The sequence below is a fragment of the Pyxicephalus adspersus genome, chromosome 12 (assembly GCF_032062135.1).
Source record: "Pyxicephalus adspersus chromosome 12, UCB_Pads_2.0, whole genome shotgun sequence".
Classification (NCBI taxonomy): domain Eukaryota; kingdom Metazoa; phylum Chordata; class Amphibia; order Anura; family Pyxicephalidae; genus Pyxicephalus; species Pyxicephalus adspersus.
The window spans coordinates 41,935,277-41,940,537 of record NC_092869.1 but is presented as its reverse complement, the minus strand read 5'-3'; the positions used below and the strand labels follow the sequence as shown (position 1 = coordinate 41,940,537).

At 40.8% G+C, this 5,261-nt stretch overlaps 1 long non-coding RNA gene across 1 annotated transcript; it reads right to left on the bottom strand.

The window, feature by feature from the left end:
- Positions 1-417: 417 nt before the first annotated feature.
- Positions 418-4,954, bottom strand: LOC140342631 (uncharacterized). The gene is made up of 3 exons (XR_011923115.1): positions 4,775-4,954; positions 3,516-3,642; positions 418-904 (listed from the first exon to the last, which is right to left on the bottom strand). It is a non-coding gene; the product is annotated as an uncharacterized lncRNA (long non-coding RNA).
- Between the last annotated feature and the right edge of the window lie 307 nt (positions 4,955-5,261).

Sequence of the window (5,261 nt, the reverse complement as noted above, 5' to 3'; positions counted from 1 at the left end):
ACGTCTATTTTATTATTTGAAACTATTGCCATATTCATTTCAAAATTCCCTACAGGCTCCTCTCCTGGACTGAAATTGCTTACTCTGATTTTACTGCATTAGAAGCTGCACCAAATCAGGTAGATCCCGCCTCATTTCCTTGCTGGAGGATGTCCTGCCTTATCTAACCCCTCCCTTCTGCAGCCCTACTGCTTTAATTCATTGGATTTTAGTCCTTCCAATCAGAGAGGCTCAGCATTACATGTGGGTATTACCTAGGATGGTCTATAGGAGGCAGAATGCTCTGATGTACAGAATCATGCTGGCTCCTCCTACCAGCCATATTCTGAATGCATTGCACAGAGAACCACAGAAACAAAACAATAATGTCCCTGGATATAAAATAGGATATGTCATATTCTATCTAAAAATACAATGTGAGAAAAGAGTAGAACAATGGAAGCCAAAAATTTTGAACTGATACAAAGACAGAGCCAGACACATATGCTGGCTGTATGATGTTTTTCTATATTTAGTTACACAGCTGCATTTATGAAGTTTTTATATCAGTCAGGAATTCCCATGTGAGGATACCCAGTGAATGAATTATTTATCAGAAGCAGCAGTTTTGGAAAACTCAACCATATCCTTGGTCCTATACAGCTCCAGTTGGGGGGTTAGCAATCCCTCCGCCTGGCTCCTGACTGGCAGTAATGACCGCTTTGTGGAGTCTCCGCTTGTTGATTAATGTAATCGGCGTGAAGAAATCACTTGTGCCTTGTTATCCTTTATCACCAGAGTCACCTTGGACGTGACTTATCCGTCCCCATTACAATTCCATCGCATGAAGGACGGCTGCACATGGTCCGTAATCTTCTTAGGTATTCTGTTTGGTTTCCTGCTGATTATAGGGGAAGGATGAGCACTATAAAAAAAAAAGCAGAGAATCATAGGCTTGCTTTCATTTCTAACCCACAGCATAGAAAGAACAATAGGCAGCAATAGCTGACATTTCCAAAACAAACTCCATTGTCATAAAAAAAAAAAATAAGCTATAGCATATAAATCATATCAGTTACTTTGTAATTTTATGTTATGGTGAGTTTTCTATTTTATTCTGCCGCAAATGTGATCCAAAAATTAAATCCAATATGGCAGCCTGGATGCAGTGGTTGGTTTTCCAGAAATAGCTCACTTTTTCCCCTGAAATCGACATCAGTCAAATTTTAAGCATCCACTTTGTTAACATTTGGAATGACACTGTAAATAACCTAAGGCAGACCTAAATTCATGTTGGTGATAAAAATGTAATCCAATATGGCGGCCTGGAGGTATTGGTTGGTTGCCTGTAATTGGATGACTTTTCATGGCTTACATTTGTATATATGCTGGCTCCAAGACACCATGTTGGATTAAATTTCTTGCCATTTGTTAATCACAATTGTGGCATATTGAATTGGGAATTTGATTTCTAATAACAATAAATTACAAAGAGTTACCAGTTCACATGAGAAAGTTTGGAGTTACACTTTACATAACCCAAGGCAGATTTAAATCCACGTTGGTGGGGTGAGATTTTTCCCAGTAAACCTACAAATTATGACGCACACTTTTTACCGGTGCCCTACAGGGATGACGGCTCCAGGAACCTGCTACTGAAGCACCCCTCAAAGCCATCATCTTTGCCGCTGACTCCACGCTGGGGTTCTGGGTCCCCAGTGATTCTCTTCAGCCATTGGATGCTCATTGATGATGTATGAGGGGGTGCTGAGAAGTTCCTGGCTTTGCCCCCTTCCAGATGAAATAGAAAAATGAGTGTGGGGCACATGCCAGCCTAATATCTTAGTATGTAACTGTGCAAATATCAGGTCTTTGCGATTCTTGTTTTTTCTTTTAGTGAGAAGCTGTGATGGCAGAGGCACAAGCAAGTTTCATGTCGTTGGAGTTACGGGCCGTCATGAAGTTTTTGTTTCTCCAGGGAAAGTCAGCAAAGGACATTCACACTGAGATGGCAACCTGCGATAACGTCCATGAGCTGAATATTGAGGACTGGCGAATATCCGCAAAAAAGATAGCCCAGATACTTGAAATCTCAGGGGAGCATGTTGGGTTTGTTATCACCACTATCCTAGACATGCGCAAGCTTTCAGAGAAGTGGGTGCCGAAATGTTTGAACAGTGATCAGAAGAAGGAACAAGTTGAAGCATCCAAAGCCGTTTTGGCCCATTTTGAAGCTGCACAGGACTTTTTGGCTAGGTTAGTGACTGAAGATGAAACCTCCACATCTATGATCCTGAAACCAAGGAACAGCCAAAGGAATGGAGCCACAGCGGGTCCCCACGGCCGAAGACGTTCCGAAGCCAGAAATTGGCCAAAAAAGTAATGGTGTCCGTTTTCTGGGACAAAGACGGTATTCTGTTGGTGGACTACCTACCTCAGGGCTCTAGTATCACCGGACAGTATTATGCTATCCTCCTGGACCAGCTGAAGGAGGCAATTAAGACGAAACATCGTGGAAAGTTGACCAAAGGGATACTTTCTTTTTGCAGGACAATGCACCTGTGCACAGGTCCAATGTTATGGCTGCCAAATTGAACACCCTGGGATTACAATTGGTCCACCATCCCCCCTACTCACCTGACCTGGCCCCTTAGGACTATTATCTGTCCCTGAATTTGAAGAAACACCTGAAGAGGCAATGTTTTGAGGACATTACTGACGTCAAAGATGAAAACTGGTTTGCGGCCCAACCAAAGAACTTTTATTTGAACGGTCTAGAAAAGCTGCAACTACGCTGTACCAAGTGCATCAGTCTTAGGGGGGAAGATGTTGAATAAATGTTTTATTTTATAACTCTGGCTCTTTTTCTGGGCAAAGCCAGGAACTTCACAGCACCCCTTTGTAAGTCCTTCGCATGTGTATGCGTTACATTCCCCAGCATCTAGCTATATACATGGCAGTGCCAAAGATCTGGGCTGCACACTGCACACTACACAAATGAGCTGTGAAGTGTATAATAAAACCAAAATAAAGGATAAATTACTATACCAATCTTTTGTCGGGTACAACGCTTCCTATGCATCTCTTGGCTGATTGGCTAGCCTGTCCTTTAAATATGTAATCTGCATGGTTATAAGCCCCGGTTCAAAGAATTCCGGTTCCATGTATTTACACCAATTTCCTAGATTTATGCTGCTTTCAGTATAATTATGCATATCTATTACTTGCTTATTTATGTGAAGGTCAGGGTTATAAAACCTGCTAAGCTGGCCTCCCATATGACATCAATCATATGTTGTGGAAATGGGAAGGTTCCCCTTCGTAGTCACAGCAAAGAGTTCATATAATCTAATGGGCAGCTCCCCAGGGTCTGATAATAATGGAGATTTATAGCTGGGAGTTAAAGTTCTCTATCCATTCACAGACACATAAACCCAATGTGGTTATATGATACGCCTGACCTCCCTAACAAGATGAAATCCAGCCTAAAAATGTAAAAATTAAAAAAGCAATCCCCGGTAGATTAACATGCTCACCAGTCCAGGACTTCTTCATCTGGTTTGAATGACACCCAGTGTCTTTGAATCCACTTTCTTTGAGCCCAGGGTGTCGGAAGTTCACCCCTATCATGGACTTGAATGGGGCCACTCCTGCATTTAGGATCTGGAAGAAAAACTGACCTGTGATGTCACCGGGCCAAAGGTTGGGCTATTAAAGTGGAATTAAACCCAAAAAACGAATAGCGCCATTATATAATTTTTACATGTACTTTGTAAATATTTTTTCTAGCTATATTACAGTGCCTAATGCCTAATTTTAGATAAAGGGAGTTCCAAGCCTTCTCTACTGCCATTGTCAGCACCATCTATAATTGCATGTAGTTTTTATACTATGCTTTTACCTCAATTAACCTCATTAATGGTGTGCATGCGCAGTGCACTCCTAGCTACTTCAGGTTTTAGTAAAGATTTAGAGACTGGGAGTAAATGACCACCTATTCCTGGCAGGGGGTTTTACGATGATCATAATGCTGTGGATTTAAGGCATGCCATGTAATCACATCAGTGAAATCTCCAGAAAGAGATGGCTTAAGGGCATTTTAGGATGATCTACATGATGTACTATATATACACTTGAGTATAAATTGAGATATTTTTTTTCTCTCTCAAAGTGCCATTAGAAAAATATTCTAGGTTTATACTTGATCCTACCAGTAGATGGAGCTGTGTCTTCATGTAAAGTATGTAACAAACCTTTGCCATCTGAGACTTGAGTTACACACACGATGACGCAGTGTCACCTACTGGTGGCTAACAATAATGCACAAAAGATAATTTAGCAACGAGAGACTATAACAAGCACAAAAGTTCAAAATACCTCAACAGACTGACTGAGTCCATGTGATTTATCCCCCCCGCCCCCTAATTTTTTAAAGTAAATTTTTAAAAATACCACTTCATGGATGAATTTATGTATGTTAGTTTTATTGACATTTCTACTGAATACTGGTTCTAATGTTAGCAGTGACTGACACATTTAGTGCCCTAGGTTTATACTTGAGTCAATTTAGTTTTTCAGTATTTTCAGGTATAGATAGGTATACTAATTTGTAGTTGGTTCGTATATGCAGTATGTATTATATACCCATAGACTATGGAAAGTGCTATTGTTAATCCTCATGGATACTCATTGAGTGCTAGGCATACACATGGTAATACGACAGCACAATCCCACTCTGACAACACATTTTGCATTTGAAGCATGCCAAATAGCAAAAAAAGAAAAAAAATCATACCAGTCAGCTAAAATGCTCTTTCTTCCAATTATGCACAGTGAGCCAACCTGAAACGCGTAAAGTATTCCTGGGTAAAAATAGATCTGATTATTCTGATCACACTTGAGAAAAACAGATCAGAAGAGACTTTGTTTCATCCGCTGGCAGGAATAATTTCTCACTGACTATATAAAGTGTCACATGCAGCAGTAGCACATGACTCCGCTACTAACACATTCCGCTCCAGCGAGGACAAATCCCCCGAGTGATGGCAGATTAACCTGTGAATCCCCTCTGCATGAAGATATGGACAATAAAGTATTTTATAGGAAAATAATTTTTTTTAGGAAATGCATAGGGAAAGGTGATCTACATCCAATTACCCCTGGAATTTACACAGCTCTTCTTTGCAGAATAGAATCTGGCAGGGCAAGAGACCGGATTTTTCTCAGATGCATATAAGTACCTATGAGAGGTCTAGTCCCTCCACCTGCCTGGGAATGGACAG